Source organism: Octopus bimaculoides, chromosome 7 (genome assembly GCF_046866305.1).
Source record: "Octopus bimaculoides isolate indiv1 chromosome 7, ASM4686630v1, whole genome shotgun sequence".
Lineage (NCBI taxonomy): Eukaryota > Metazoa > Mollusca > Cephalopoda > Octopoda > Octopodidae > Octopus > Octopus bimaculoides.
Window position 1 is genome coordinate 8,802,308 of NC_142934.1, and position 25,256 is coordinate 8,827,563.

The 25,256-nt window shown below is 34.5% G+C and overlaps 1 protein-coding gene and 1 long non-coding RNA gene across 5 annotated transcripts in view; one reads left to right on the forward strand and one right to left on the reverse strand.

Annotated features, from left to right (window-relative positions):
• Window positions 1–25,256, reverse strand: part of LOC106877289 (liprin-beta-1) — a 367,092-nt gene that overhangs the window by 173,883 nt on the left and 167,953 nt on the right. The window lies entirely within an intron of this gene.
• Window positions 600–25,256, forward strand: part of LOC106877291 (uncharacterized) — a 52,446-nt gene continuing 27,789 nt past the window's right edge. The window contains exons 1-2 of one of the 4 annotated variants that reach the window (XR_016242514.1): window positions 600–1,046; window positions 12,378–12,588. This is a non-coding gene — a long non-coding RNA (uncharacterized LOC106877291). The remainder of the gene's footprint in view (window positions 1,047–12,377; window positions 12,589–25,256) is intronic. The other 3 variants (XR_016242512.1, XR_001410363.3, XR_016242513.1) reach the window with 3 other exon arrangements.

Genomic DNA, 25,256 nt, shown 5'->3' on the forward strand with positions numbered 1-25,256 from the left:
ACACACAGAGCAATTTGTTCTGCTAAAATTTGATAGAAAGTATGACAGAGTTACAATGAGATTAGCAAAAATGAATAGGAATCTCACCATTACTTCCTGGAGTTTGGATTCCCACATACCCACAAATACACCAGTACTTGCCGGGCGAGGGTTTGCATTTGGATTCGGTCGAGACATTGTTGTAGGCTTATGAAGTTATGTACTTCTGGAATTTATTTGTAGTTTCAAAAAAAATAAAAGACGAGTGAAAATATTTGGTCCCTAAATAAAGCAAATCAAGCTACTACTGAATGTGAGAGATTGTCTTCTTCTTCTTTTCTTAGGGTAGTTCCTCAGGAATTATAGTTGCACTGCCAATGCAATGCAGGGCAGTCTCTACCTTTCTCTCTAGGTGCTTTTTTTTTCTGCTGGTGTGGTTTGCTTACTGCTTCATAAATGAAACTGATTAAGAATGTATGTATATGTACCTACAATATGAGCAGCCTCCCTCTACCTATTAGATATTCCCCTAACAGCTGCTGAACCAAACTTTATCCCACCCATCCTCTGTACATCTATTACTTTCTCTCTCTTACATTCTCTATACCAGCATGCTACCCTTCAGTGCCCAGGTCTGCTAATAGAGGCCTTCTACTAATCCTTACTGACAGTCTCACCAGCCATTCCACCTTACCATCAGCTTCATTACTCACACTGTTAAAAAGAGGAACTGTTGCTATTGGCTGCATCATTTGTTATCTATCAAGGAGGCGAAAACTGTACAGATATACTACATGAGATTCTTTCCACAAAGTTACACAAACATCACATTTAGAGGAACTTGATGACAGTATGAAGAAACAGTTGTTTCTATCTCTGACTTTTACAAGATAACCTGAAACCAGCAAAGAATCAGCATAATATAAAAATGGATATCATGCTCTTAGTAAAGTGAGGAAAGGAAGAAGAAAAACAAAACATTACAGCAGCTTCAAGGATTTTAATAAGACCAGGAAAACAAATATAAATAGAAAACTTTAATAGAAAATCTTTAATAATATCTACAGGTAAAAGTTTATATTTTCAGTCAAATAGATGTAGGTATTTTAAATATATATTTTGAATTTATTTAAAGAAAATATTGATTCTTATTTTTACATATTTATGTATATTTCCTTAGTTACACATATCATACTTGGAAAGGTGATATGAGAATATTTAAGCTTAAATTTCTTTCACTCATCTAGGTGTATCTAAGATGTTAATAATAAAAAAACATATATAACTTAGCTTTATGAATGCAATTTTGATAGCTTACTTTAGATCTAACAAGATACACTAATATCAGAATAAAAATATGAAAATATATTAAACTTATAGAGAACAATACATAAATTATCAAAACAAAGAGAAATTAACAGATGTACTAGAAATTTTAAATAGATACAATTTATGAAGTATAGTGAATGAATATATATTTATTTAGAGAACTTTAAACAGTATCTTTTTTACCTAACTATAACTGTAGTGTATCTGTCGGAAATATATCATAAATATTGGGTGAGACGGAAAATGAAAAGGAAAACATTTTGTATAAAAATTTTTTAAATATTATAAAACTTGTAATGTGTGCATGTGAGCGTGTTTGTAAGAATATAGGCGTGGGTATAGGAGTTAGAGAGCTTGCTTCTCAACCACATGGTTTTGGGTTCAGTTCCACCGCAGCATCCTAGGCAATGCCTTCTACTAAGCAAAGGCATGGATGTGCAGTTAAGAAGTTTGCTTCTGAAGGACATGGTTTTGAGTTCAAGCCTATTGTGGTACCCTGGGCAAATGTTTTATACAAAAAATACCAGGACAACCGAAGCCCTTAAATGGGTAGACAGAATCTGAAATAAGTCCATCACACACCTCGGTGTGTGCCTCAATCTCTTCTTTCGACGTAGCATGAATGCCACACAGTCATAGAAGTAGCATCATTTGATTCCAATCTTCCATAGAAACATGTCAGACCATATGGAAACATTAACTTGCTTGGAAACAAGTGAAGATGAAGGTTGACAACAAGAAAAGCATCTGGCCATAGAAAATCTGCCTCAGCAAATTCAATCTCACCCATGCAAGCATGGAAAAGTGTACATTAAAATGATAATGATGAGGGTGGTAAATAAGTAAGTGTGTGTGTGTGTGTGTGTGTGTATATATATATATAACTTTTATAAGTAATATTCTAAAAGAATGTGTATATATATAATCTACATTCAGATTTTTATACATATTGATATTTATATTTCGTATATTTATATTTGAAATTTGAAATTTATTATGTTGCCGCGTCATATTGGATGTATGTCTTTCGAAATATTAAATATTGATTTCCTGAGTATATTATTGATAAGTTTATGAATTTATTAATAATATAAAAAAACACACACACACACACACACATATATATATATATATATATATACACACACACACCAGAAATGTGTTTGGACATATACCTATATACACATACATACACACAAATGTTTAGACTTGTGTGTGTATATTTATACATGTATGAATTTGTGTGCATATATTTGTGTGTGTGTGTGTGTGTGTATAGAGAGAGAGAGAAAGAGAGAGAGAGAAAGAGAGAGATATACATATGCACATACATACACATCATCATTTAATGCCTCTTTTCTATGTTGGCATGGGCTGCATAACAGGAACTAGTGAGCCTGATAACTGTGCCCATATATGTATATATATATATATATATATATATATATATATATATATATATATATATAAAAGATAATAAGAGTGAAAAAACTACAGAAGGCTTGTGTTACTTGGTTAAAGTATATATTTAAATTATGTCAGAAAAATGTTAGAGAAATGTTAGAAAAATGTTATAAAATCTTTTTGGTATATAAACATTGTATTTTGAGAAATAACCGGTTTCGTGTTGTCTTTTCAAATTTCTCTACTTCACAATGAAGTAGAGAAATTTGAAAAGACAACACGAAACCAGTTATTTCTCAAAATACAATGTTTATATACCAAAAAGATTTTATAACATTTTTCTAACATTTTTCTGACATAATTTAAATATATACTTTAACCAAGTAACACAAGCCTTCTGTAGTTTTTTCACTCTTATTATCTTTTATACATCCAACCACGTGCTTTCACATACCAACTTTCTCACACACACACACATATATATATATATATATATATATATATATATATATATATATATATATATATATGTATGCATACATACATAGAGAGAGAGAGAGAGAGAGATTGATGTAGCTGCATGGTTAAGAAGTTTGCTTACCAACCATGTAACCTCAGATTTAGTCTCACTGCAAGCAATCTTGGGCAAGTATCTTCTACTAAAACCCAGGTCCTACAAAGTGAAAACTGAAAAGAGCCTGTCATAAATGCATGTTTATATACATGTGTGTGTATGTATGTGTGCATACTTTTGTCTTGACATCTTATGATGGCTGTAAATGAACATCATCATCATCATCATGATACAAGTGATGTTCTTTTCAAGTTTTCAGTGAAAAAACAAGCCTCGTTATAGGGAAATATTAAATTGCTTGGAAACAGATGAGAGTTGGTGACAGGAAGGGCATCCAGCCATAGAAAATCTGCCTCAGCAAATCGTGTCTGACCCATACAAGCATGGAAAAATGGGCGCCAAATAATGATACACACAACACACGCATGCACACACACACAAATATAGGCACACATCTATAAATAATGTAAGTGAAAGATATGATAGTGTTGATAGCACTATCTTGAATTGGTAACAAAAATACAAGAAAATGTAGAATTTTATCTGCTTTCATATTTTGTATTGCAACTTGAAAATTCATTTTTAATCCTATTCAAACAATAATCTTGAAACTAAATGCTATAATTATAATATCTAAACTTCCATATTGACACACTGTTCACTATTCCTGCTAATATATATTACAATGGCTTAAAATGATTTTATGAACTTTTCAAAGCTCACTACAAATTTTATAAGGAATTACAAGGATTTATTGCAATATTTTGAATTTACAGAAGTGATAGGCACAAGTATGGTTGTGTAAGGTATTTTGCTTCCTGACCATATAGTTTCAGGTTTAGCCCTACTGTGTGGTGTCTTGAGCATGTGTCTTCTATATCACTGGGCTGACCAAAGCCTTGTGAGTGGATTTGGAAGATGGAAACTGAAAGAAACCCACCATTTGTGTGTGTTATTGTCTTCTTGTCTTGACATCACTTATAAGCAACTGTCACTGTAATGCAGGTGATGTTCTTTGTTTCTAACCTGCTGGAAAAACATTTGGCCATAGAGAAATAGTCACTTGTTTTGAAACAGCTTAGGGTTAGCAACAGGAAGTGCATCCATCTGTAGAAAATCTACCACAACAAACTCCATCCAAACCATGCAAGCATGGAAAATTGAACATTAAGATGATGATGATGATGATGATGAAGAAGGGCTAATTAAAATGGAATAATTTTATGTGCAATATTTCATGTTTTAACTCGCATGTAAATCTGTACTGTCTAACCTTACTTACAACTATTTTTCAAGTGAATGTTATATAAATTACATCTAGTAATTCATGCTGCATGATCGTTAACTAAACTAGGACAACCACATATTTAAACGAATACTCTAAATGTGAAATAAAGATAAATGTGGTTAAAGAGGCTTGCTTTACAACCCTCTGATTTGGGGGTTCAGTCCCATTGTGCAGCACCTAAGACAAGTATCTTCTACTATAGCCTCAGTTCAACTAATGCTTTGTGAATGTATTTGATAGGTAGAAACTGTGTAGAAGCCTATCATGTGTGTGTGTGTGTGTGTGCACGTCTGCATTTCTCTCCCAGTGCTCAACAGTGTTGGTTTGTTTACGTTCCTGTCACCTAGCAGTTTGGCAAAAGAAATCAACAAAATAAGTGCCAAACTTTAAAAAATGAGTACTGGGGGATGATTTGTTTGACTAAACCCTTCAGCATAGTCGCAGTCCAGCGAGTGGGAAAAAATAAGGGATAATGATAAAAGAATTTTATTCCTTTTAAAATATTTTTTAGGATTTGTTTTTCAACACTCCATAATCAATAAAATTCATGCCAGTGGTATATTGAACTAATTTCTAACAACCATGTTTTTGTTGAAATAAAGACTAAGGCAGAAAAGCAATTTTTGGGAAGTCAATATAATTATTCATCAACCTTTTGTCACCAGATTTATGATTATGAATTCCATGTGTCTGTGTGTTTAGATGATGTTTATTATAATAGCCCATAATATTTATTTCTTTACTGCCCACAGGGGACTAAACATATGGGGGAACAAGCAAGTACAGACAGCTGTAAAAATCCTGCCAAAACAGTCACAGAAGTTTGGTGCAGGCTTCTGCCTGGCCGGCTCTTGTGAAACCGTCCCACCCATGCTAGCATGGAAGGTGGACGTTAAATGATGATGATGATGATGATGATGATGATGGGATTTTAAGAGTTTGCCTAATTTTTAATTCTCCTCTTTGAGCTCAATTCCACAGTGCAGCAGTTTCTGTCAACTGGATTTTGTTCAGAAGTCATTTGTTAACCCAAAGCTATATAGAAGATACTTGTCTAAAGTGTTTACACAGTGGAACTGAACTTAACCAGACAGACAACTATACCTGTGCATAGGGAGTTCTTTTTTTTTTTTTTTGCGCCCTTTTAAAGCCTAGCCAGGCTCATGGGCCCAGTTTCCATGGCGTTTGTGTTCCCCCCAGCTGGACGGGACACCAGTCCATCGCAGCGTTACTCAAGAAACAGGAAGAAAGAGTGAGAGAAAGTTGGGGCGAAAGAGTACAACAGGGGTCGCCACCACTCACTGCCGGAGCCTCGTGGAGCTTAAGATGTTTTCACTCAATAAACACACAAAACGCCCGGTCTGAGAATCGAAACCGCGATCCTCTGACCGCGAGTCCGCTGCCCTAACCACTGGGCCATTACGCCACTACATGCATAAGGAGTAGATGTAGATATATTTAAAAAGCCATACAAGAGAGAAGGAAAAGAGACATTCTTTTATTTTTTTTACTGGTTTCAGCATTTAAGAAGAACTTGACATATAGAAAAATAAAAGGGTTTCACAATCATACAACATACAGAAGGCCACAAATAGAGGAATCCATTATATGGACAACAGAACTGACAACAGATGCTACCATTAGTTAGTAATATTCTACACTTTGGTCTACTACAAACAGGTGTGTATGAAACTGAAGATTTAATGGGAAGTAGTAAGAAGAAATTTGTAAGCAAAAGGGAAAAAAAGTGTTCAACAAAAGAGCGGTATGTCGGTAGGCAGAAGGGGTACATTGAGAAGAAGGAAATACAAGAGTAGCAGGAAGAAATGAATCAGAAGGTGTTAGCCAAGTACTAGGTACAGAAATGTAAGCGAAAAAGCAGAGATAAACAAAAGAAAACTACTGTAATAGAGAATACAGAGTTTAATGTTATAATACTAAGTGATGCCAAAATTAAATAACAGTGCTATTCTGAAGAAGGAGAAACAACGATATTAGTTTCTTTGTACAAAGATAACTGAAGATTCAGTTGCTGAAAATTCTATTATGTGAAATACTATAGAGGTTCCTTTTATAAAGAGTGAAGGGAATAACAAGACGATAACAATCAAAGTTGTTTATTACATTTTTTTTTCTTTCATATTATCTATCATTAGACATTACAAAACAAAAAAAAAAAAAAAAAAAAAATGAAAGAGGTTAAGGTAGAATTTCTTAAAAGATAGATTGATAGTAGGAAATAAAATGAAAAATTATTGTAGTAGATGTTCTATGTAGGGTATGGATGTGGCTGAAATTTGCTTTGCAACCACATGGTCCCAGGTTCAATATCTCTATGCAGCACTTTGGACATATGTTTTCTACCATGTTGACCAATGGCCTTGTAAGTGAAATTTGGTAGACAGAAACTGTGTGGAAGCCACATTATCGTATATATATATATTCAGTGTACAGAATACTCCAACATATTTTTCCTCAACTGATATTCATAATCAATATCACTACATTCCCTCAATCATCGTCATCATAATCATTATTGTATCATCTGATATCCATTTTCCATGCTGGCATAGGTTGGATGGTTTGACAGGAACTAACAAGCCAAAGGACTGTGTCAAACTCCAGTATCTACTTCGATATGGTTTCTAAAGATGGAAACTCTTCTTAATGTCAACCACTTTACAGAGTGTATTGAGTACCCTTTTTTTTTGTGGCACCAGCACTTATGAGGTCACCAAAACAAGACAGGACCCACTTCAACTGAGTGGGATATAGTATTGAGGGATGTGACAATATGATTGAGGAACAGGAACAGGTGTCTTGCTGAAGAGCTGCATACATGGCTAGAGAGAGGGGGGGAGGAAGAGAGCGAGAGGGAGAGAGAGAGAGAGAGGGAGAGAGAGAGAGAGGGAGAGAGAGAGAGAGAGAGGGAGAGAGAGAGAGAGGGAGAGAGAGAGAGAGAGGGAGAGAGAGAGAGGCTGAGGGTGTAAATATAAGAGAGTGTAAGTCCCATTGAGGAACAGTAAAGGTGGATGGGTAGGTAGGTAAGTTTGTGAGAGTGTGAAAAGAATGTGACAAATTATTAGAGATGAGGATTGAGGTGGACATCCCTATTAGCATTCTGAATTGCCTGGATTTTTCATTTCACAGCAGCTATAAGCGTCCAACTTACCAGGAAACTGTCCAATTTGAGATTTGAAGAAAAACTGATGCAATTACCTATTTATAATAAGGCCAGGTCACCTCCTTTACTGACCGGTTGCCCTTGTTTGAAATGGACCCAGTCTGCTCAGTATAATGATAGTTACGGCATTTTGGTTGAAGCTATTGATCAGAATCTATAACTTTTTCTGAACAGACCTCTGATCTATCGGCTCCAGCACTCCAGTCTCGGGGTGAGTTTGCTTAACTATTGCACATTAGGTTGATATTGTAGGCAAATCACAGTTGGTATTTCCTCTGACAGAAATGGAAATACCAAAATTACATTGTGTCTTCCACTTAATGTTTTCTAGGAAGATATTGGAAAATACTGAGTAGAGGAGACACAGTCGTTATAGACATCGTTGTCCTGAAGAAATCTCTGTTATTCAGATCTATTTGAATTTTCATACAGTGCTTGAACCACTTGGATGAGATTCTATTCAAGTTGTAATCACTTATCACTTGCCACAAACCTCATATCACATACAAATAGAAATCATCATTCCCATTATTTTATGCTTGCTCTCCACACTGACTTAGGTTAGGTGGGACTTTTTAGTCTATATTAATTTTTATTTGGAGTTACTATCCACCTAGCCATGTCAAAGACCTGTCTCATTTATCTGTTCCATTTTTTGCATGGTTATCTTTTAATAAGGATGTTAGTTGTTCTACACATAGAAAAAAGTACTCAATACACAAAGTAGAGTATATATATTTTGTGATTCAAGAAGTTGCCTGAATCATAGTTCTCACTTTTCTGATTTGTCAAATTATGTACATATGACATATATGCAGGTGTATGTGTGCGCGTGTGTGTGTGTGTGTGTGTGTGTGTGTGTGTATGCATGTTTGCATGAATGAATGTATGTATATACGTAATGTACATGTATCTATGTATGTGTAAACTAACGTTTATCACATTTCACTTATTTGGACCAATACATAGTACTTAATTTACTGTGGTGACTAAATTTGTTAGAAGTACCAGAAAAACCTCCTTCAAACCACACACACACAAAAAAAGGCACATTAGATAGAATACTCTTAAACAAACAAACAAACAAACAAACACACAGACATACAAAAAAAAAAAAAGAGAGCTAATGTTCATAGCTTAAATGTCTTTGATCAGATCATGGCTGTACTTGATCAGAGCTGACATGGATTTTAAAACCCAATAACAACTCTCTCTATGAAGTAAAAAAAAAAAGACTGGGGGGAGGTGGGCAGAAGCAGAAAGACTGAACGTAGTGGAATGGCTACTCCAGAATCCTAAACATGTAACCTCACTAATACTACCAAAGAGTTGTTTACTATCTTAGTTGTAATCTTTTACATGTTTTTATGGTTTTATGTAGCTCTGTTTTATCAAAATGCACTAGTTCCTCATGTTGATTGCATTAAGTAATTATCTGAGTCTAAATAAAAATCTAAGATGAAATAAAACCCTACAGCAGTTCAGTCTAACCTTTGAACTTCTGTGACACTAAGTCGGGAACAGAGAGAGAGAGGGGGGGAGAGATGGGAAATAATTATAAAAAAAAGATAACATGATTTTCTAACGTTATAAAATTAAAGCCAGATTTCACAGAGTAACTTCAAATTTTTCAATTAGCCACAAGTATACATGAGCATACACACACATGCATGTGTATATATATGTATATGTGTGTGTATACACACACACACATACATATATATATATATATATATATACACATACATACAAACACACACATACTGACAAGACACACACACACACACGCATATATACTGACAGCACACACCCATACACACATATACACATACATACTGACAACACACAAACACACAACTTTTACATTTGTTTTACCAGGCTGGCATGGTTGGACATATCTACATACTGATGTGGGTGTGTGGGTACATACACATACCCACTGTTACCTATCAGAATCTGCGGAATAAAGCTTAGCAACAAATCAGCTTTGAATCAGAGCAGAACAGTAGTTCTTCACTCTTCACCCTATTTTATAAGTATTGGTGTGAGTGTGTGTGTGTGAGAGAGAGAGAGAGAGAGAGATAGACAGATAGATAGTGAGAGAGAGAGAGAGAGAGAGAGATAGACAGATAGATAGTGAGAGAGAGAGATGGAGAGAGAGAGTCTAACAACTGTTACTGCTAATGTTATACTGGATACAAGTTGGCAGGAGTTTGAAGTGCCTACAAAAACCTTACCTAGCACACAATACCATAATTGCAAGAGCAGAAAACGGGGGAGATAAACAATCCTAGATTTTATTTTTTTTAACAGACTGGAAAGATAAAGGTTGTAGAAAACATAAAGATCCTGATATATAATGCTAGAGGCAAGTGAACGCAGAAAAGTAGTAATAATTTTATCACACATATACACACACATCCACACAAACATATTGCAAGATTTACAAAGTAAGGTATTGAAGGAGGTGTTTAAGAAGCTGTCATTGGTGGTGGTGGGGGGGAGGCATAGTGTAGGTGTTGAAAAGGTTATTTATAATGCTGATATAAGAATATAAAAAGCAACGGGTGCAATCCATGTGTGAGGTATTTTCAGAGTTAAGTTAGAAAATAGGGGTGTGGTAGTGAAGAAAGAAACCAACTTGAAGATAAAATTTGCTTCAGTTTTTCACCTACACTAACTATTTGTAGGTATGTGTATATATATCTGTGTGTGTGTGTGTGTGTGTGTGTGTGTGTGTGTGTGTGTGCATACGCATGCATATGTAGACACACATGAAGGGAAGTGGAAATGAAAAGAGCAATTGTTTTAAAAGATCTGAGACAGTATTGGTGAGAATTCTTTGTAACTATTATAAAATTTGATATCTTGTTCATAACTGTCACCATGCCTGCTTGAAAAGATCAGATGTTTCCTATTTATGAACACGTAAGTTTTTGAAATTATCTCCCTTTGACTTTGAAAATTGTTAGCAATTGCCACTAGGTTTTTGTGTACTTTCTCCAACAAAGAAGCAAATTTCAATTCACTTAGAATTTTTCTCATACATGATTTAATTACCTCACCAGGTTCCTAAATTATAAGATATACAATTTAAAGTATATAGTCTATAATTACAGATTAGCAATACGGTGACTCAATAGCAAAAGTGTACCTTAGTCACACTACATAAACATATTATGTTGTGACAGTTCATTCATGAAAAAAACCTCTCACATGATGGCACTGACAGTGTATCGTAATTCATGTCCCATCAATACAACTACACGCACTGTTTACCATATGTCTTAATTACCAAACTTACCACTGTAACATTTGTACATCTAGAAGTTTTGTTAATTTTCCATTAATTAGTTCAGCTATCCTAACTGCAGAGAGGAATGGGCGCCACTAGGCAAAGGGTCTAAGGTATGTTATGCAAAGAATACAGCATTCAGAAGTGACCGCCCCAACAACCCAAAACTTTATTAAAATATCCATTTTGTGCATATATCCAGGAAGGAGCTGCCTCATACAGCTGCTAGAGCATATCAAAAATCATTATTAACTATTAGGCGTAGAAGTGGCTGTGTGGTAAGTAGCTTGCTTACCAACCACATGGTTCCGGATTCATTCCCACTGCGTAGCACCTTGGGCAAGTGTCTTCTACTATAACCTCGGGCCGACCAAATCCTTGTGAGTGGATTTGGTAGACGGAAACTGAAAGAAGCCTGTCGTATATATATATGTGTGTGTGTGTGTGTGTGTGTGTGTGTGTGTGTGTGTGTGTGTGTATGTTTGTGTGTCTGTGTTTGTCCCCCCAACATCGCTTGACAACCAATGCTGGTGTGTTTACGTCCCAGTAACTTAGCGGTTCGGCAAAAGAGACTGATAGAATAAGTACTAGGCTTACAAAGAATAAATGCTGGGGTCGATTTGCTCGACTAAAGGCGGTGCTCCAGCATGGCCACAGTCAAATGACTGAAACAAGTAAAAGAGTAAAAGAGTATTAATATATTTTTCAAATTTTCAGCCTGTATGAGACAACTCCAGACATGTTTTAGCCTTATTGTCACCTCATCAATAGAACATAACCTTTATCCAAATCATCAAAATAGTGTTGAAACAATCACAAAGTAACTATACAAAATTGTACATTGTTAGGAATATGAAAACAGAATTGTTTGGAAAATGACATAGAAATAGCCAGCCTCAGTTTAAGTTCTAAGATTTTACACATCTTTACAGGATGTAATTTAGTCTATGAAATTATAAAGTAATGAAGATCAGAACAGTAAAACCGGTTATTATTGCTGGTAAGAAACGCTAAAGAGGTAAATCATGTTTGTGTGTGTTTACAGATTAAGTATCAAAGCATTTAGAAGAGTTTTTGTTCTTTTCCTTTTTAAATGTATTTATTTATTCATTTTGTTAATTGAAACACCATATTAAGTGGCTATTATTATTATCTTAAATCTTTCAAGATATAAGTATATTAAGGGATTAGAAGAGAGGAAAAAAATCTTCTCATAATGAGAGATTAGTCTACTATAATCAATAGAATACTTTTATTATTTTAAATAAAGTTTACCTGAGAAAAACAATATAGTGACTCAATGACTTTATCTTATATTTTTCAGTTTTTCCAACACAAAGAGGCTAGTCCTCATATTCTGAAGCTATTATTAAACCTTTCCAAATCTTACAAGCTGTTGAAATGCATTCAGGAAAAAACTATTCAGAGGTAAAAAAAAAAAAAAAAAAAAAAGCTCTTGGATACAAGATTATTTATAATTTTGTTAATGACTTACTAAAGAAGACGAGGCTAAAATGTTTGACTTCAATGATTAGGTATGTATCTTGCAACAGTCGTGCTATTTACTAGACTAATGTACTTAAATCTACCTGAAATAATGTACCTAGCTTGCATAAATATACAGGTAGCAATCATATTGTGAAGCTAGGCCACGAGGATAGACTGGTACAGTTATAGTTTTTTGTTTTGCTTTGTGAAATAAGTACGAAGCAGGCAAAATAAAAGAAATAACTCATTTTAATTTATATAATTACATAGCACTTGGTGCAGCCTTCTGGCTTGTCTGTTCTCAACAAATTTTCCAACCCCTGCCAGCTTGGAAAAGGGGATTTTAAATGATAATGATGATGATAATGATGATGACATAATATATTCAAAGTGCAACAAATGAAAATATATAACAATGTATATAACAAATGTATTAAATTGAATATTGTGACAAGAAGGGAATTTTTACATTTTTTTTTCCAGCTACTTTTACCCACCCTTATATAAAATGGGGTAGCCAAATATTTGTGCCTATCCCTCTATCTTTCTCTTGACCCTTAACATCTGGCATAAAACCAATCTTCCTCTCTACTACAGCCCCACTCAGTCTAAGAGTCATTTTCTCTGCCTTGCAAGTTACTTGGCAACCTCACTAGTGCCAGCATCACATAAGAAGCAACTAGTATATTCTATAAAACAGTTGGTATCAGAAAGGGCATCCGGCAGTAGAAACCATGCCAAAACTAAAATTGGAGCTTGACACAGTTCTCTTGGCTTTTTAGATCCTGTCAAACTATCCAAACCATGCCAGCAAGGAAGACATATTTAATGATGATGATGATGATAATGATTGTTGTTGTTGCATGCAAAACAATTGGACATGATGCTTTATAAAATCTATTTTGGGGACCTAATGCTCTATCTAAAATCCAGCTAGGGGCATTTGCCTTTTCATGCTTCTCTTGTTAAGATTAATCAAATAATTAGTAGTTCATTTGTAGCCATATCTTCTTACAGAAAAAAGTACTGTTTTAACCATCCTCAAAAAATTATAATTAGCCGAAAGGAAAAAGACCTCTGCTTCTTACCCTGATTATCGCTCTTGGTATATGAACTCATCTAATAGATTCAGTCTTCAGGATGTTTATACGAAGGATATTTTTAAATATGCCTAATTAAAACATTATTCAGTAACCAGGATGATACTTAAACTTAACTTAGAAAAGAATAAAGTTTTAGCAAATAGGAAAACAGAGAGAGCTCTCTTTCCATCAGGGAAATGGCCTTGCTCAACATGTAGAAAAGGAATAAATAGAAATTCCATATAATGTACCCAATGGAAACTATGGACACACAAGAGGTTTAGTGGTATCACAGGTAGATTAAGAGAGAAAGTAGTCGTTGAATGTAGGAGATCTGCAGGAGCAATAAACACTAAAAGCATATGGAAAATAGATTTTCTCAAATGCCCAGGAGAATCCCTATAGGTAGCAGATAGCTTCTGTTATCTCGGTGACCTATCTGAAAGTGATAGGTTTGCTACTGCAAATGATTCACACGGTTTACAATATTACTGTGAATTCACTCATAAGCAATTATTGGCAACTTCAACGATTTCATTAATGTCACTTAAATAGGTTAAGTATTGTTTTATTAGAAAGGACATAAAGTGAATTATACATGTGTGTGTGTGTTCATGCACGCATGCACGTACACATAGTTGCAAGCATGGCTGTGTGATTAAAAAAATAGCTCTATAATGATATGGCTTCAAGTTCAATTCCAGTGCACAGCACCTTGAACAAGTGTCTTTTGGAAACTCTGGTTAAGCAATGCTTTGAGAGTAAAGGTAAAGGTAAAATTACCTTTTCAAGTCATACCAACTTATAAGGGCCAGTTTCCTGGTTTCATAGCGTATATATTCCCCGTCTGGACGAGATACCGGTCCATCGCAGGATTACTCACTTTTGCCAGTTGAGTGGTCTGGAGCAACGTGAAATGAAGTATTTTGCTCAGGAACACAACACACAGCACGGTCCAGGAATCGAAACCACAATCTTACGATCATGAGTCCAACACCCTAACCACTAAGCCATGTGCTTCCACTTTGCTTTGAGAGTGAACTTGATAAATGGAAGCTAGAAAACTAAAACTGTCACATGTATGTGTATGCATGCATGCACAGATATGCATAATGGTTGGCACCACACAACTTCGTGTCAGTGAAATGGTGATATGTTTACATTCCTTACCAACATTATGTTTGGTCACTCAGTATGTCTAAAAGCCTGTATTATAAGAAATATCTCTTACTCGAAAAACAGAAGGGCTGGTGACAGGAAGAGTATCCAGCCATAAAGTCCTGTCTCAAATATGGTCACATCAACAATCCACGCAAACATGGATAAACTGACAAGCAAATATATATCGTTGTTATTATGTTAAACTGCCACATGTCCAAATTTGGCCAAATGAGTTTTTTCCCAATATTTATTTCTGCTTGCAATAGCCGGTTCCTTTGGTCAAAATATCGTATCCCCAGCTGCTTCAGATGCCAAGATATCAAAAATCGTCAGTGTGTAGTACAACAGTTTTGGTATGGAATGGTGAAACTATATTTACATTTTCTGAAAAAGCAACATTTTGGACTTACAACACTTTTGCATAACAGCAACAATATGTACATCATTTTATTTATATATATATATATATATATATATATACACACACACACACAAAAATTTGTGTATATGTGTGTGCATGTATAATGACACGCACACACATCCACAGGCATTGTACACAATTATTGCTCAATTCTCTTTTTCCCTTTTTAACAAACTGACTGTTACGAAAGACATTATTACAGCATAACATAACTTTTCTTTTTCCACTTGCTACACAGTTACCATGTAATGAGATGCTTGGTCATTATCTATTGCATAATACTGCTAGATTTATTTGACTGACCTCATAATCTGATAAACAGAATCCTGGTGAGATTTGGACTAAGAAAAACAAGTAACTAATTGGTCACTTCGTCGTATTCAATAGTGAAATTATCAAACTCGCATGTTGGTAGAAGAAATAGGCAACAGTATTAGTAAAATAGTTGATTGTTTAGGTGCAATTAAGAAGCCTGTTTTGCAACCATGTGGTTTTGGGTTCAGTCCCACTGTGTGGCACATTGGGCAAATTTATTCTACTACAGCCTCGGATGACAAATGCCGTTTGAATAAATTTAGTAGATGGAAACTGTATGTAAGGAAGCCCATTGTGCGTGTGTGTTTGTACCCCGCTACCAACACTTCACAACTAATGTTGGTTTGTTTATATCCTCATAACTTAGTGGTTCAGCAAAAGAAACCAGTAGAATAAGCAACAGACTTTAAAAAATAGATACTAGCATCAATCTGTTTGATTAAAAAGGTGGCAAGCTGGTAGAAACGTTAGCACACCAGGCAAAATGCTTAGCGGTATTTCATCTGTCTTTATGTTCTGAGTTCAAATTCTGCCAAGGTCAACTTTACCATTCATCCTTTTGAGGTCAATAAATTAAGTACCAGTTGGATACTGGGGTTGATCTAATCGACTGGCCCCTCCCCAAAAATTTCAGGCCTTGTGCCTAGAGTAGAAAAGAATATTTGACTACATAAAGGCGTTGAGCTGGTAGAAACGTTAGCACGCCACGTGAAATGCTTAGTGGTATTTCATCTGCCGCTATGTTCTGAGTTCAAATTCCGCCAAGGTCGACTTTGCCTTTCATCCTTTCAGGGTTGATTAAATAAGTACCAGTTACGCACTGGGGTCGATATAATTGACTTAATCCGTTTGTCCCCTCTGTGTGTAGCCCCTTGTGGGCAGTAAAGAAACAAGAAACATTAGCACACCAGACGAAATGCTTAACGATATTTCAACTGTCTTTACGTTCTGAGTTCAAATTCCACCAAGGTTAACTTCACCTTTCATCCTTTTGGGGTCAATAAAGTAAGTACCAGTTGCATATTGGGGTTGATCTAATTGACTGAGCCTCTCTCCAAAAATTTCGGGCCTTTTGCCTAGAGTATAAAGGAATCTGTTTCATTAAAACCTTTCATAGTGATGCCCCAGCATGACTGCAATTCAATGACTGGAACAAGTTAAAAGGTATTGTAAGAAGAGAACGTAAAAAGCATAGAAATGGTGACTATATGAAATATTGACATATACTGTTTACAAGAGCTAAGAGATACTGAAATATCTTCAGAAATTACTATTTTTAGTGTTTTCCGTTAGACGATAGAGAAGTAAAAAAAAAAAAAAACGCAATAGACAATTTTTAGAACAAAGAAAACAACAAAGTAACACTTGCATAGTATAGAATTCAAAAAGGCATAGACAAATGGCAAATTCAACATTTTCAGGACAAACAGGCTAAAAGAATTAAAGCAACAGAAAGGGTATTAGAAAAAGGAGAAAGCTCATTCAGAAATGTGACAGAATTCTCAAGTTAAAATGAGAACAGATGAATAGATTTAAAATATCAGCGAGAAGCACGTAGGCAGAGGAAATAAATGACTTAGTTGTAGACAAACAAACCTACTTATTTCATATATAGGCATGAATGAAGAGATGTTACCATCTCTGTGTTGCATTGACACCACTCTAGATATGGTAAGTTTTGTTTTACCAACAGAAAACAAACACCCGTACGCAAGCATGCCCGCATACATTTGGTTATAATGAAGAAAAAGTACTCAATACCACAACTGGGTGTAATTAGTTTATTTAGGCTGAAGTTGTGGTCTGTTACTCTGGAATTTGCATAAGATGTTGCCAGTTCCAGAGTAAAAGAGTGGATAATGAATAAAGAACTGCCACTATGGTGACAGAGAAGTTGAGACACGTGATTTTGAGTCCTAACAATGGCCCTCAGGAAAGAGCAACATGTCACTGGATCGACCTAACTATATATATATATAAAAGTTGGGATGCATGGCATTCAGTTACTCAATAAAAGAAAAATGCATAATTATAATTATGTTTTTTCAATACACACACATACACACACACCAGTTTAATGTCCACTTTTCCATGCTTGCATCGGTCAGACAGGGTTTATTGAGGAAGCTTTTCTACAGCCATCCCTCATCTGTTTTCAAGCAAAGTAATAAATTCCCTGCAGACAGACGTGTTCTCGCAGAATACTGGAAATGACTGACAGAGACATTCATTTACAATTACCATGTAATGTCAAAACAAAGAGACACACACATACAATGGGCTTCTTTCAGTTTCCATCAATTAAATCCACTCCCAAGGCATTGGTTGGCCCAGAGTTATAATAGAAGATATTTGCCCAAGGTCTAACACAGGAGCACTGAACCTAACGTCATGTTGTTAGGAAGTAAACACACTCTTAGAGGTTCTCTCAATTTCTGGGGGACTTTTTCTCAACAAATTGACTGACATGGATAAATCTTAGATATTTTTTCTATTCTTAATTGATAGTGGATACAGTAAATCCAATCAGAGAAATCAGTATTCTTCTGTTGTATTATGCATTTTACTCCTTGGTATATTCAAAAGCAATACGACATCCACATTAAATTACTCAATCTAATCTATGAATCTTGGCTACAATTAATTAATGTGATGTACACACAATCTAGTAATTTTACAATGAACGTTGGCAATATTGTTCTTAAAACAAATTGATTGAGAGGTTATATGTCTGTTTAGGATACAATGAGAGTAGATCCCAAGGTAGTCAAATTTCATAAAATTAGATTTCTCTTAATTGGTTTGGCTTTTCATATGCAATGAAGTAGGAATTTTTTTTCTTTTTATCAGTGATACTATCAAATCATTTACACATATAGAGATGCAAACATTTTCATACACACACACACACACACAAACACACACAATTACTCAAGAAATATTCAGCAAATCTAATTTAATGCTAAGTTACATTCCTGTAATAGAAATTAAAATAAGATCACAAATAGTGACATATTAATCAATAAAACACCATTAAAACTATAATATCTAACTTCACTTTTCCCCAATGGCTAATAAAATTTAATTCCTTTCGTGTATGAAAAATCTTAAAAGATACTTTCCCCCACAACAATTAATCAAGCGTTTCTTTTAATTAACACAGTCCAGACATTAGTAATTTGTAATGATGTTTCAATTCTTAACCTTTTTATCTAATAAATTTCTCAATAAAGTAACATGTTAAAAATGTCACCATTGTCATCACCGTCATCACCACCACTGTCATTATCATCAGGTATTGCCCATGCTCAGCTACTTGAACACCATAGATAATTTTCTTGGTCTTTCTTGTACTGTCGTTATAAAATCGCTCTGTCTTAAGCCTGTTTTAATTTGTGATCATCTTACCCAGGTAATTCTTGGGAGTTCCCCCACCTCACCCTACCCTTCATCTTTCCTATTCGTTTTACCATCGATTCGTTGTCTCTTGTTAACTTTCAGTGAACAGAAGACCCAGGCTTGCTACTAAGCAACTGTAAATATTCAACAGGTCATAACCCCATCTCCAGCACTGAATCTTTTTCATTTCATTAGCTGACAACAGATAAGAATTGAGCCCCTTTCCCATCCACTGGTGGTGTACAGAACTTCACAAGAAAATGAAGTTGTTTTACAGCACACTGTGCAGACATCAAATCCTCTTATATGAGAACAGAATGGGAAAATGTCATCGTAACAACCTAATCATATCCTATAATAATCAGGACAACTTTTACACAGCCATCGTCACTATCATCATTTAACGTCCATTTTCCATGCTGGCATGGGTTGGATGGCTTGACAGGAGCTGACCAGCAGGAAAGCTGCCCAATTTTTTTTCTTATCTGCATATCTTTTTACCTTTTATATTAGTTTCAGTCATTGGACTGTAGCCATGCTGGGGCACCGCCTTGAAGGGTTTAATCAAACAAAACCACAGATCTTATTTTTAAGTAGTGGTACTTATTCTGTCGGTCTCTTATGCTGAACCACCAACTTATGGGAATGTAAACAAACCAACACCAGCTACCAAGCAATGGTGAGGACAAGCACACAAATATACATGTGTACACATACACACACACATGCATGCATGCATGACAGCTTCCATGTACCAGATTCACTCACAAGACACTGGTTGGCCCAGGACTATAGTAGAAGATACCTTCCCAAGTTGCCACACATAGGACTGAACCCAAAACCAAGTGAAACAAAGCGAGCTTTTTAACCACAAAGCCATGCCTGCACCAGAAGCAATTTGTAGGCAGAAGAGAATTTTGATAAAGCTGACACTGGTAATATAGTAGTTAGTTATGTTACCATTTTGAAAGCATATATGAAATACTATGTTAATTTCAGTCAAATTTAACTGCAAGGTTGTGAAATACTAAACTAAATACTATGAGTTAAAAAGTCTATCTTCCCATGCCCAGCTATACCAACTCCATAATTTGTGGGGCTGATCAAGAAAATGAGCAAGTAATTTGAATAATCTACAGTAGAGTCATTAGCACTGAGTGAATATCACATCAAAGTTTATTCAACAGTTACAACAAACATCCTGTTGGACAGAGTAGTTGTTATAAACACAGATCAACATCCTTTCATAGAATACAACTCTATCTTAATTTACCCAGCTGATACAGGAAGCTAATCTACATTAAGTTAATATCTTATCCCAAATAAAAATTCTATTGTATCTGTGTATTAAACTTAACAGTCATGAGAAAGAAATGCAGTTGTTATGAAGTATTTCATCTGTCTTTACATCAAAGAACAATCAACAGAATTTTACGGGGCAGAGATGCATCTTTTATTCTAGTCCTGGCCTGACCAATGCCTTGTGAGTGAATTCAATAGATGGAAACTGTGTGGAAGCCTATCATGTGCATTTTTGCGTTTAACCTCTACCACCACTTGACAACCACTGTTGGTTTGTTTACTTCTCTGTAACTTAGGGGTTAGGCAAAAGAGAATGATAGAATAAGTATCAAACTTGAAATTAGAAGTGGGAATGATTTGTTTGACTAAAACCATTCAAGGAGGTTCCCTAGCATTGGCCACAGTCCAATGACAGAAGCAAGGAAAAGATACAAAAATAAAAGATAAGTCTAGATATTTGGTTATCTTTTAAAACTATTTTTTTTCCCCCAACAAATTAACTGCTGCTAAAAACTTTACAACATAACTTTTATTTATTGATCAGGTACATTGCTTTTTTTTTTTTTTTTTTTTTTGATTGAAAGGAATGGTTTAATTGATTGAACCACCTATTATTTAATATTACTTGTCTTGTATTATACCAAAATTTAAATTAAAAAGATAAGAGAAAAATCTTGAGTTTTCTGTAACTAAAAAAAAAGAAAAAAACCTGAATTTTCCCATGAAAGGCCTCTGCATAGTGTCACTGCCAATATCAATACATGTACCAAGATATTGCAGCTGTTGAGTTATTCAGTATTGTTAAAATACAATATACACTAAGAACAGTTCAAATCAATACGCAGATAAAGTTAAAAGGTTGGAAACGAAAAGCTAGATCGGTAGACCATTCAACATCAAAGTTGTCAATAACTAACACAAATATGATGATGGGTGGTAGAATTGGTAGAGCACCAGACAAAAAAAAAAAAAAAAAAAAAAAAAAAAATCAGCATGGTATTTAGTATATCCCTTTATGTTCTGTGTTCAAGTCCCTCTGGGGTCAGCTGTCTATTATCTCTATGGACTACGATCGAAAAGAACAGTATCAGTACTGGGTATTGTTTTACTTGCTTATTTGTGGCTATGTGCTAATGTAATACTATCAATACATAGCAGAAATGCTAACATTTAGTATTTTAAGAAGTTAGAAAATGTTCTTTCTAAGATAAATCAAAAACAAGCAGATATAAACATGTTCATTCTAACTTTTCTCCAAAACTTTAACCATGCCACCCACCATTTCAAGAAATAAAAATATAATCACTCAAAAAAGAGAGGTTATAAATTGTAAATCATTTTTAACAAATTAAGTAATAGCATTTATCTTCCCTCCTTCTCTTCATGCTATCATAAATTAAATATACAGATTGCTTTATTTGCAACAATAAGCAGAGTAAATAACGTTCCTATTTCCAATACTTCATAGACAAAAACATACATAAGTAGATAGACATAACTTGTAAAATACAAACAAAATGTTACCAGTAACCAGGCAAAGATGTTAGTGGAATAAGAATAAAGCAGAATATAGCAAATTTATAAAGTTGAATTTATAGAGATTTATAATAAACAATTTGTTTTTAAAAGAAACATTAACATCTTTTCTGGCATTTTAAGCAAATGAATAATTTTATAGACATACAATGGAAACTAACCTACTCTACTTGTCAAAAAGATGCATAATTCTCAATGAATGTTAGCTTCTTTACCTATATATAATAAAAAGCACCAACAAGAAATCTTTTAATCTGCATCAATGCTACAGAACTAACAAGTTTCTCATTTGCTTGGAGGATGTTGGAAGAATAGTCTCAACTAGGCTGACTTGTCCTAGACATAGTAAATCACAAGAAACTGTTTCAGTAATGCTCCAACAAGCCAACAATTTATAGGATCTAAATGAAAATTAGTGCCAGTACAGAAAGTAGATAACAAGGATTTAATAAATATATAAATTACCTTATTTGAATTTCTATTGTGATAAGAGATAATAGCTTATAGTCTAGAATTCTTAGGATTAAGATGCTGAATATTGCATCAAATTTTAACAGCAAATGCTTGAAACTATCTCTATTAAAGTGTTCAAATTTTTAAATTCAAATCTTGGACTGAAATCTCATTACTATGTGAAAGATAATATTACATTTTTATACATAAACATATGGCTTTTATTAAGCTAAAATTTATTTATTTCACTAAAGCTTTAATAATTCTTGTTTGGTTTTATGTGTGGGTTATGGCATGTAAACTTTGAAGAATTCTTGGCTCTTGAGCTTATTTCTCCTTCTCAAGTGGAAGTGGTGTTAATTGCCATTTGGTGCTTATGAGACATTCTCTAAAAATGGAAATAATCTTAATAAATCAAGAGGAATTTATGTTGTATGGTACTTCGTATACCTGTATTTGTCTATATTATTGAGGCATTGCTTTACAAATAGAAGCCCTTTCTGTCCTGACCCATATTTTTCAAAAAAGGGGTCTTTTCTTCCACACATCTTCAAAGGTGCAAAGCAGTGGATAATTTATTGACAGGGGAAATGGTGACAATATCACTGCTTGTAGCTCAGCGTTTTGCAGAGAAGCACAAATGTAAACACACAAATATGACTTTCTTTCAGTTTCTGAAGCTATAGTAGAAGACACTTACCCAGGTGCCACACACTTGGATTGAACCCAAAACCATGTAGTTGCAAAATGAACTTCTTAACCACACAGCCATGTCTATACTTGAAAATTACAACCCCATAGAACGTATTCTTGTTGGAAGTATGTTCCCAATAAACTTAGGACAATACATTTGAAAAATTTACTTCATTAAATCTCTATTCAAAACTAGCCAAAATTAAGCATGTGACAGCAGATTTAATCTAATTATCTAAGTTTGAATACTTGAAGACTAATAAGCAAAATAGAAGTAGGGATTGTATTTGCATATTTTCTGAAATAGTTGTATATTCTGAAACATTCTCACCAAGCAAACTTTTCATCAACAGAACGCTAACAGAACTGTGAAAACAATTACTAGAATGGTGAAGACAAGCATTTTCTATCATTTAAACTAATTACAGTTTTACTTATCAAGCTTTATTCATATTGTTTTTTTATGTTTATATTATGAGTGTACATTATTTTGATGATATAGTTACCATTCTTCCAAATGAATGTTATTTATGTTGTATGTGTGTGTGAGTGCACGTGTGTACACACACTCACACACACAGAGGGAGTGATATTATTTCTAGCTTTCACTATCTGCTTTACTCTTTATCCTGATCCTTTAACCCTTTTGATGCTAAGCTGCCCAAGACTGCTCCTGATTCTTTGATAGAAATTTCCTGTTTTAAATTAAAACCTTCCATCAAAAATTTCATGTTAAGAGTATGTTCCAAATACCAACATAACAATGACAAAGTTGCTTTATTAAATTCTTCAGCATTTTCAAAATTAATAGAAACAAACACAAAAATATGGTAACAAAAAGGTCAATTAAACTATTTATAGAAGCTTTTCTATCCAGTAAAACTACTTTTTCTAAGGTATTTTTACGAACAAACTATTCAACAATCAACCTAAGATTCCACTCAAAGACATTAAAAGTACTCTGAATCTACACATAAGCATGTGTCCATTATATATGTGCACACATTATACATACATGTTCATATATGTATGTGCAAACATGCATCTGTGTGAGTGAATGTGTGTGTGTGTGTGTGTGTGTGTGTGTGTGTGTGTGTGTGTGTGTGTTTACATACACATGAACACTGTCAATATCACAGCTCCACAGCTCATCTTAATCAATAAACAAGTAGAGTGACTGGTGTTTATTGACAAATATATAATTGGTGTGACTGATAGATTAATAACTAACAAACGACTGTTATGACTAAGTATTTATTAGTCAGGTATCATGTGGAGAGAGAAAGTTCAAAGCCAAAACAGCCGTAGTAAAGAAAACTATTGGCAAGTATTCATAAATTATTTGATAAACAACATTTTCTTCCTGAATGAATTTTGTGCATATTGCTTCAAAGGTTGGCTATTTAATGGATTCTGGTGTACATGAGTAACACAAGAAATAGGCGTGAGGTTAGACGTGGACAATTTTACAGCTGTGCATCTAATAAACAGTATCTCATAGCAATTCTCGGTATTCTATTTAAGTAGACATAATCTATATTGTATATCCTTTTAGGAGAATCTTTAATCAGTAGTATCTGACGAAGCAGAAAGTTTTAGATTATATATTCATCATAAGTTCCTTTGGGGATGTTGTTGGCTTGTCAGTATCAGCTACCCCCATCACTTTATTCTGTTAGGGGTCCTATGAAATAGTTTTCACTGTAAGCAAGAAATGTAATTTGGTTCCTTTTCCCCTTCATGTGTCTTAGTTGACTAATTCATTTCAAAATATTAACCCTTTGCTTGTCCAAAGTATTTTCATATAAAAAGTATTTTCGTAAAAAGCACCATCTGAACGTAGCCAATGCCAGTGCCGCCTGACTGGCTCCCGTGCTGGTAGCATGTAAAAAGCACCCACTCCACTCTCAGAGTGGTTGGCATTAGGAAGGACATCCAGCTGTAGAAACATTACCAGATCAAATTGGAGCCTGGTGCAGCCTCCTGGCTTGCCAGTTCCCAGTCAAACTGTCCAACCCATACCAGCATGGAAATTGGACATTAAACGATGATGATGGTGGTTATTTTAAACATTGATGCTTGTTTTCAGACTTTTAGTTAACCCACGTTTCATACATTCTGAGTAATATAAAACTTTCCTTTCATAAGGCTCAAGATACCCTGGGAGTTGAAAAAATTGGGAATATTTATCATATATGATGCATGGACACTAAGGAAATATGCCTTGTGTATCACATGTATATACAAGACAGGCAAAGGGTTAAGGAGAAAATCTAATGATTTCCTGATAAATCTCAAATATATCTCTGACAACTGTATATTGTTTAATTTAAGAAAACTAACATTTACCAAA